Source organism: Heterodontus francisci, chromosome 1 (assembly GCF_036365525.1).
Source record: "Heterodontus francisci isolate sHetFra1 chromosome 1, sHetFra1.hap1, whole genome shotgun sequence".
In the NCBI taxonomy this organism is placed as follows: Eukaryota; Metazoa; Chordata; class Chondrichthyes; order Heterodontiformes; family Heterodontidae; genus Heterodontus; species Heterodontus francisci.
In genome coordinates, this window is record NC_090371.1 from 98864009 (window position 1) to 98873291 (window position 9283).

The 9283-nt window shown below is 43.0% G+C and overlaps 1 pseudogene; it reads left to right on the forward strand.

Annotated features, from left to right (window-relative positions):
* LOC137371220 (putative nuclease HARBI1 pseudogene) overlaps positions 1-7576 on the forward strand; it is a 314069-nt pseudogene extending 306493 nt beyond the window's left edge.
* Positions 7577-9283: the final 1707 nt, after the last annotated feature.

Below are 9283 nucleotides of genomic sequence, written 5' to 3' on the forward strand. Positions count from 1 at the left end.
CTGCTAAATGAATTCTCAATGTCTCCTGACAAGAACTGCTTAAAAGATCCCAGTGACTCGTCTACATGTATTTGGAGGCTAGACTGTATGCCAGTTTTAAAATACAACATATCTCATCTGCTGTTTTCTTCAAAAATGAGCAAGGATTCAGCCCAAGTGTTTTTTTTGTCTGTAACAGAGCTCTGAATAACAAAAATCCCTTTTATTTTTGCTGTTAACCGGTGTATGTGAGTGTGAGGGGCTAAGGTGAAAAGGGAACTTTAAAATTTCAATCTGTGTGTTTATGCTTTACTTCATTACTGGTTAAGACTTCTTTTATAATAAACTAATAATTTCGTTGTTCATTAAAGAAACCTGGTTAGTGTGTTTTATTCTGGGAAAAATAGAGTATATGATTGACCATATCGGTAAGTGGGAAAATTTAAACATATGTTGTGACCTGTGGAGAAATGGAACTAGAATAAACAGTGCACTCCTCCCGCCTCAGTTGTAACACAGTCTTTAACTTTCTTCCTCACGATCAGCACATGGCCAATTTTTGTATCATCTGCAAACTTCTTAATAATGCCCCCTGAATTTAGGTCTAAATTATCAATGTATACCACAAAAAACAAGGGACCTCATACTGAAATGGGAACAGAAAGTGCTGGAAATACTCAACAGTTCTGCCAGCATCTGTGGAAAGAAAAACAGATTTATCGTTTTAAGTCTGCGACTCTTCATCAGTTCTGTGGCTGTTGGGATGGTGGGAAGGGGTTGAAGGGCAAAGAGTGCAAAGTTTGGGGTTTAAAAGTTGGGACTGTCAAGTTTGGGGGGGGAGGGAAATAAATTTATTGTGTGATCAATGGGGGGGGGGCGGGTGTGGTGAAAGTGGCGCTTTTATGTGAAATGTACTGTTTTTATTAAAAATTTAAGTCCTGGTCCCTTTAAAAATTAAAAATTTCTGCTCAGGCCTTAAAGCCTTTTAAAAATGGCACCGGCGCCTGCGCAGTGGCACTGGACACCATTGCGGGGACGCGGTAGCTACCCCCTCTACATCATTGGGGGCAGCCGCTCCACCCCCACTATTTAAATTTGCCCCACGCGTAATATCACAGGGGCTCCTCGGCGGCACTTCCGTGTTGGAAAGTCAACGATTTGAAAGCACGCCACCGAGGAGCGCAGTCCATGATTAAAATTCAGCCCTTCCAGTCATTTTTTGTAGCTATTAAAAAAAATTTAATAAATAAAATGAATCCTGGTCAGGTATGCATTGCTGTTTTAGCAATGAATGAATTATGAAATGATGCTGGCACTATCTGAATCATTTATTACGAATGCTGACTTGCAGACTTTGTGGCCTTGTGAAATAATAGTTTTCTCAACGTAAAGTGTGATGTGAATCTAAATTCAAACTGCCCAAAAATGATACCAACCTGAGATTCCTTAGGATTTGAGTTTGTACTCATGTCTTATTGAAATTTGCAGAGATTTTAGGTTGTGACATAAAATTTTCTGGATTTCTAAGGTTACTAAAGCCAGCTCTTTGACTGTCCATGTCAAGTTCTCAGTGAAAGATGGTAATAAAGTTTGGCAGGAGATTTGTCAAAAAATTAAACACAGTCACCCAAACAAAGGAATCCATTATAGGCATCAAAGAAGGGTGCTTGCAATACCCCATGAATTAATTATAGCTAAGTCACCATGGACTGCTGAACCACTGGATCAGAACCAACTACCCAGATGTCACAGGACCTTAAGATGAAAATAAGTGGCGTTCATAAAACTGTTGTGTTGACATCTTATATCAATTCAATTGAGTTTTCCAAAACAGTTTGGAAATTGCTGAGCCAGGCACTGGGCCAGGCATGGGTGAGCATAGTTGCCTACGACAGCACCTCGTTTTGTAAATCGAGCTTCAGTCCTGGCCGAAGAGTTTTGTTAAACGCCTTCTGCCAAAATTTGATCCTGGCAAGTTATCGACACATAGATCATGCAAAGATACTTAGCATTACGGCATACTGAGGCAAAACTGGTGAAAATCCCAGAAAGACACATTGTTCAAATAGTGCCCTATGTCTTCTTGTAACATCCACACAGGTGGGCAGAGGGAAAGGCAGACCAAGAGGTGCCCATTCCTGTTTCCAGTGGAATATTGGAATGCACTCAAAATCTCACATTACACAAATGGACCCGGTCTCAAATGCCTACTCCACCTCAGATAATGGTAGCCTTGTGCAGCCAAGGGACAGGCTAAGTTCTCAATCTGGCCAGATAGTCTGAGGCACTGACTTGACCAATTGATTGGCTCCAGACCATTTAAAACTGTTATTTAGTACACTTATACATTACTTGCTGGGAACATATTTTAATTTTTTTTTTTCCTGGCAGGGTTAGCAGTCACCTGAGACTTATAGTGCATCAATGGCCACCTGTATGATACCAACTACATCCACCATGGACTCCTGAAATCTGATGAAGTAAAGGCCCCTGCTGGTGGAAGCGAAACTTTTGGAAGTTTTGGACTCAAGATCACCCTTCACTTCACCAAAGAGATTTGGCACAACTTGAATGGCTTGATTACCTGAATGCCTAACTGGTCTAGGAATGTACCCCTGGGATACAATAAGCTCTTTCAAAATGAAGTTAGCTACATGTCTCATCTTTCTGACCTATCTTGATTAGACAAAAAAGATCCATATTGTCAGAATGGAACTCAATGCCAATGGAGTATGGCATTCATTTTAGTTTGTTAGAAAATAATGTCAATATGAGGTACCTGTTGTTTGATTTCATGTGAAGTGGCATTTTGCAGGTTCAAATATGAACACTCTTGTGGATAGCATACATCCACATAAATGCAGCAAAATTAACTGGAAAAAACTGTAAAATAGTACCTTTGCGGATCTACCAAAGCTTTGCAAAGTCAAGACACAATTTGATGCTTTATAAAGATCTCCATATGGAAATGTGCTTGCACCAGAATTGCATATATAGGAATTGGATCACACATATGTAAAGAAGTATTAACTTTGCAAACTACATTAAGCATGGAAATTACTGTTGGCACTACTGTTAATGCTTGCTCTATTGGTGTGCTGGTAGCGAGTAATATTGAGTAACTATTTTACCTGGCTTTAGCGTATGCAGAAAACTATTCCTAGCTGGAAATACCTGATTGGTATTATAGCACTGAGTTATTTCAGTGGTTTTATTGAACTTGTTAATGCCAACATAATTGTTGTTTTAATTCAACTCGTGCCGTTTTGCAATGTGGTCATTTTGCATGTGCTGTGTGTTAGGAATGTTGACTTATGGCTGGTGTAGCATTAGCTGCTGTAGACAACTTTGGTTTAGTTAGAATTGATCAGCTAGAGTTGAGAGGAAACTTTTTGACTGCATTGAAGATTATGGGAATTGGATTTAGTGCATCACTTGCACTGCACTTGGCTGAGGAGGACCAGGAAGAACAGGAGAGGGCAGCCCGTGATGTAAGGTGGCACAGAAGGCGGACAGTCAGATCCCGCCGGTACCCAACCCATCGGGTGTATCGTCCCAGGCAGAGCTATCTGGGAATGACTGAGGAACAGTGCCTTCAGAGGCTCAGGCTTAGCCGGGAGGCTGTGACGGAACTGTGCCATCTACTGAACGAAGACCTGCAAACCCAATCTACTATCAGTACAGCACTGCCAGTGGCTGTGAAAGTCACTACAGCCCTGAACTTTTATGCTTTGGGGTCATTCCAGGCAAGCACTGGTAACATATGCAGCGTCAGCCAGTTTGCTGTACACAGATCCATCACAGAGGTGACAGATGCCTTATTCTGCCGGGCTGACAATTTCATTTCTTTTCCAATAGATCAGCAGCACCAGCAGCAAAGAGCAACACATTTCTACAGGTCAGCTGGCTTCCCAAGAGTACAGGGAGTCATTGACTGTATGCGTGTTGCCATTCGGGCACCCGTGCATGACGCAATGGCCTACATGAACCATAAGGGCTTTTACTCCATCAACGTGCAATTGGTTTGTGACCACCAGCACAGAATTATGCAGGTCAATTCCCACTTCCCAGGAAGCTCACACAGTGCCTTTATTTTAAGGCAGTCCTCAGTGCCAGCATTATTTGAAGGAGAAGGAAGCCTGGAGGGTTGGCTGCTGGGTGACAAGGAGTACCTTCTGCAACCCTGGCTAATGACACCTTTGAGACACCCTCGAACAGAAGCAGAGCATAGGTACAATGAGGCACATTCAAAAACAAGGATTACTGTTGAACATACAATCGGGATCCTGAAGCAGCGCTTCAGATGCCTGGACCGATCAAGGGGTGCCTTACAATACAGTCCCCACAAGGTCTCAAGAATGATCATTGCCTGTTGTATACTACACAACTTTGCTCTCCAAAGAGGCCTCACCATGGAGGAAGAACAGAATGAAGAATCCATGGCATATCAAGAGGCTGAGAGTGATGACGAAGCACCAGTCGAAGAACCAACATTACAGCAAGGAAGACTGGTGCGGCAGGCACTAATACTTGATGCCTTTGAATAAGTACAGCAGTTGGCCCCTTTAAAACCCATCATTCCATGTAGATTTTTGCCACTTGCTCATGCTATCATCTACACTGTTGTATCCTTTCTATATTTTGTGGATCTGCTATATCCTGAGCACTAATGGGTTAATACTCTGCACAAAATACAATTCAAATGGAGTGCTTTAATCTCAACTATTCTGTTTCTGGTGAATGTCAGAATGATTTGCCAGTGTTCTTCCCTTGTGCCAACTGTATGGATACAGTGTGGGACATCAGCTTGCTACTGCTATTCACTAAATCCTTAAATGCAAGGAGTAGGTGTCCTGTCTGGCTGCTGGGCTTCACCCACAACCTGCTCAAATTCCAGTGGCCGAAGATCTGGATATATTGTGGATCCAGAGAATCCTGATCTGAGTCAACTATGTCCATGATAGAAAATCATAAATAGACCCTGGATGGAGTGAACTTGATGGACTGATCGAAAACAGATTATCATTTGTTCATTGCTGTGTGCAAATTGCCTGCCATGGTTCCTACAATTCAACAGTGGCTGCACTTCAGAAGTACTTCATTGGTTATAAGTGTTTTGGGACTCCCTGAGGTTATGAAAGGTGTTATATAAATACAAGTCCTTCTTCCTTCTTCGAATTCACATCATCTTCATGTGTTGCCTTCTAAGTAGTCTTTTGGAATTATTTTTGTAAACAAAGCATAATAGCCTACTCATTCACTTCTGAGTGACATTTTGTCTATATGTAACTCTTCACAGCTGGTAAATCATTTTTTCTTTGGTTATGTTGTGGTAGCACTGCAGTAGTTAACTTTCTCACACTGCTTTTCATGAAGAATCAACTAAGGATAAGTGGAGTGAAATTGGAATAGGTAATGCCCATTGTTTGGGCACTACAGGAGATGTTTTGGGACCAAAATGGCAGCCATAGTGAACACGTACACTTTTGGGGTGCGCTACACCAGACATCATATTAGTGAGGACTTTAGCATGCGCACAGTGAATGGCCACTGCAAGTATGCAGACCAAGCAGATCATGATGCCAGTCAGCATGCAACAGGTGTTCAGCAGTAGGAAGAGTCCCCCACCCCCACTAGTGCTATTTAAAGGGATGATCAACTGCTTACAGATTAGTTGGTAGTTGGTTTCTTGTGGCTGTTGCTTTGATTTCACAAGTGTTTGGTGCTTTGTACAGTTGTTTCAAGTTGCCAAAGTCTATAGGGTGTGGAGTGGCACGTGCTAAAGGAGTTTTTGCTGACTTCAAGGCTTCTCCGCAAAACAGTTACTCCCCAACATGAATGCACTAGTAGCCATTCCCCTTGGAATACAGCATAACTTGGAGAATAAACAGAGGTCATGCAGAGCAGGACAAGCGATTGGAAGAGGGAGGAGGAGGGGTGAAAGGCTCTCAGCAGGAGGACATATATGCCCAAGGTGTTCGGGAACAATTCTCCTACCTGAACCTCACCAAGGAATAATGTGTGCGACGTCTGCACTTCACTAAGGGCGTCCTCACTGAAATCTGCCAAGTGCTGCAGCCATACCTGAAATTTCAGAGCAGGGCAAGTACTGCATTACCAGTGGTGTGAAGGTGACTGTGGTGAGGAATTTGATGCATCTGGCTCCTTCCAGCCTGGAGCTACAGATATTTGCAACATCTTGCAGTTTGCTGTTCACTGTTGTACAGGGCAGGTCACTGATCCTCTCCTTTTACTGAGAGTTAATTACATTTCATTCTCTCTTGCTAGAGAGAAGCTTTGCGAGGATTTCAGGCTTCCGCAAGGTGTAGGGTGCCATTGACTGCACACCCATCGCTTTGCAGGCACTGCATATCAACTCTGCCCTATACCGGAACCGAAGGGATTGCACTCCCTCAATGCCAACTGGTGTGTGGCTAAAGGTGGAGAATCATGGAGGTCAATGTCCGGTGTCCTGGCAGCAGGCATGATGCCTTCAATCTGCAGCATGATGCTGTGCCAGCTGCATTTGAGCCACCACAGCAAACCGAAGGCTACTAGGCAACAAGGGATATGCGTTGATGATGTGGCCAGTGACTCTTGTGCATTTTTTTTCATTCATGGGATGTGAGTGTCACTGACAAGGCCAGCATTTGTTGCCCATCCCTAATTGCCCTTGAGAGGGTCGTGATGAGCTGCCTTCTTGAACCACTGCAGTCCATATGGTATAAGTACACTCTTGGTCCTGTTCGGAAAGAAGTTCCAGGTTTTTGATCCAGCGACAGTGAAACAATAGTGATATAGTTCCAGGTCAGGGTGGTGTGTGTGGCTTGGAAGGGGAGCTTGCAAGTGGTGGTGTTCCCATGCGACTGCTGCCCTAGTCCTTCTAGGCCAGGGGTCAGCAACCCATGACTCTGTGATATCTCATTTGTTGCTCCCAACTTTTTCATTCAGTTCTCAGACAATACTGCAAATTTTGAAGTAAACTGTCCGTACTCCAATCTTATTCTTCATAATAAAGTACATTAATGATCTAATGTTTTAGTTTGATATGCAGCATGTAAAGAAGAAGCTAAGATGTTTTTGCATGAAAAGGAATGTGAACCTGGTGAATTAACAGATGCTGATTGGTTACAAAAATTTTATTTTATGGTCGATGTCACTGACCATTTACATATCCTTAACAGAAAGCTACAAGGACAGGGAACCGTAGCCCTCCTACTTTTGGAAGAAGTGCTCTCTTTTGAGTGAAAATTGGAATTATTTTCAAAAAATATAGGGGAGGTTGTTTTGGCATACTTTTCCACTGCTTAAACAATATAAAAAAGACAAATGCATCAATTAAAAAGATTTTTTTAAAAATTCAATACATAAAATGAAAGAAGCCTTTTCTAATTGATTTCAAGAATTTAGAAAGATAAAAGAAACGCTAAATTGTGTACTAAGTCTTCTTGAGACAGATACAACAGATTGAACTTTTCAGCATTTGTGTCTTATATTCTTATTGGTGCCAGAAAAAGTCAGGCAGTTGTCTGTTTACAGCATCAGAAAACTACAAAATGTTCATGAGATTCTTGATAAACAATTTTATCACCTTAATTTGTGCTTATTCCTTTACTCCATTCGTGGAAGGATCCACCACCGGAGGACACTGATTTAAGGTGATTGTCAAAAAAAGCAACAGCAGCAGGAGCAAAACCTTTTTGCAGCGAGTGATTAGGATCTGGAATGCACTGCCTGAGAGTTTGCTGCAGGCAGATTCAATCGAGGTCTTCAAAAGAGAACTGGATAATTATCTGAAAGAGAAAACATTTGCAGGGCTGTGGGTAAAAGGCAGGGGAGTGGGACTAGGTGAGTTGCTCTTGCAGGGAGCTGGCACAGACACGACTGACTGAATGGCCTCCTTCTGTGCTGTAACCATTCTATGATTCTATGCAAATTTTATCTTTTTTGTCTAGTGGCTCCGGATAGTTTGTATTTCAGGCAAATTTCTCAAAAAAGGCTCTTCAGATAAAAAAGGTTGCCAACTGTTGTTCTAGGTGGTAGAGGTCGCGGCTTTGGAAGGTGCTGCGGTGCATCTTGTAGATGGTACACATTGCTGCCCCTGTGCACTGGTGGTGGAGGGAGTGAATGTTTACAGTGGTGGATGGGTTGCCGATTAAGCGGGCTGCTTTGTCCTGGATGCTTCTTGAGTGTTGCTGGAGCTGCACTCATTCAGGTAAGTGGAGAGTATTCCCTCACACTCCTGGCTTGTGGATGGTGGCCAGGCTCTGGGGAGTCAGGAGGTGAGTTACTCACTGCAGAGTTCTCAGCCTCTGGTCAGCTTTTGTAGCTGCAGTATTTATATGGCTGGTCCAGTTCGGTTTCTAGTCAATGGTAACCCCCGGGATGTTAATGGATATAATAAAAGTCATGCTGCCACATAAAATTAGAATTATTAGAACATTACAGCGCAGTACAGGCCCTTTGGCCCTCGATGTTGCGCCAACCTGTGAAACCATCTGACCTACACTATTCCATTTTCATCCATATGTCTATCCAATGACCACTTAAATGCCCTTAAAGTTGGCAAGTCTACTACTGTTGCAGGCAGGGCATTCCACGCCCCTACTACTCTCTGAGTAAAGAAACTACCTCTAACATCTGTCCTATATCTATCACCCCTCAACTTAAAGCTATGTCCCCTCGTGTTTGCCATCACCATCCGAGGAAAAAGACTCTCACTATCCACCCTATCTAACCCCCTGATTATCTTATATGTCTCTATTAAGTCACCTCTCCTCCTCCTTCTCTCCAACGAAAACAACCTCAAGTCCCTCAGCCTTTCCTCCATCTGCAGCTTGAAAATCTGAAGAGAGTGTGGGATGAGAAAGAGATGCGGTGTGAGAAGGAGAATTGAGTATCAGGATACGATAATCTTTGATGTTTTCAGCTCCTCTGCTGGCCATGGCCTCACAATGGCTGTCTCATTAATGGTGAGCACTGTCTCCACCATGCGGTGTGCCTGACACCCTCCGATTCATTCATGCTGCCTCTGGTTATGCACCACCTTGTCCTGCAAGGCAGACAGAAGTGTGTCAGCAAGTATCGTGCAATCTGTTTGGGTCATGTGACTGTCCTAGTTGAATAACTGGTAATGTGTGCAAGTCTGAGATGTGGGTGCAGCGTTAAAACAACACAAAGTGTGTGAGGATGTGGTGGAGCATATGAATGTCAGGTATTGTTCCTGATTGATAGAGATTGTTGGTAGGTGGTTGTTGGGGATGTAGTGATTTGAGCAGTGTCTGAGGCTAGTGGTACAATTGGT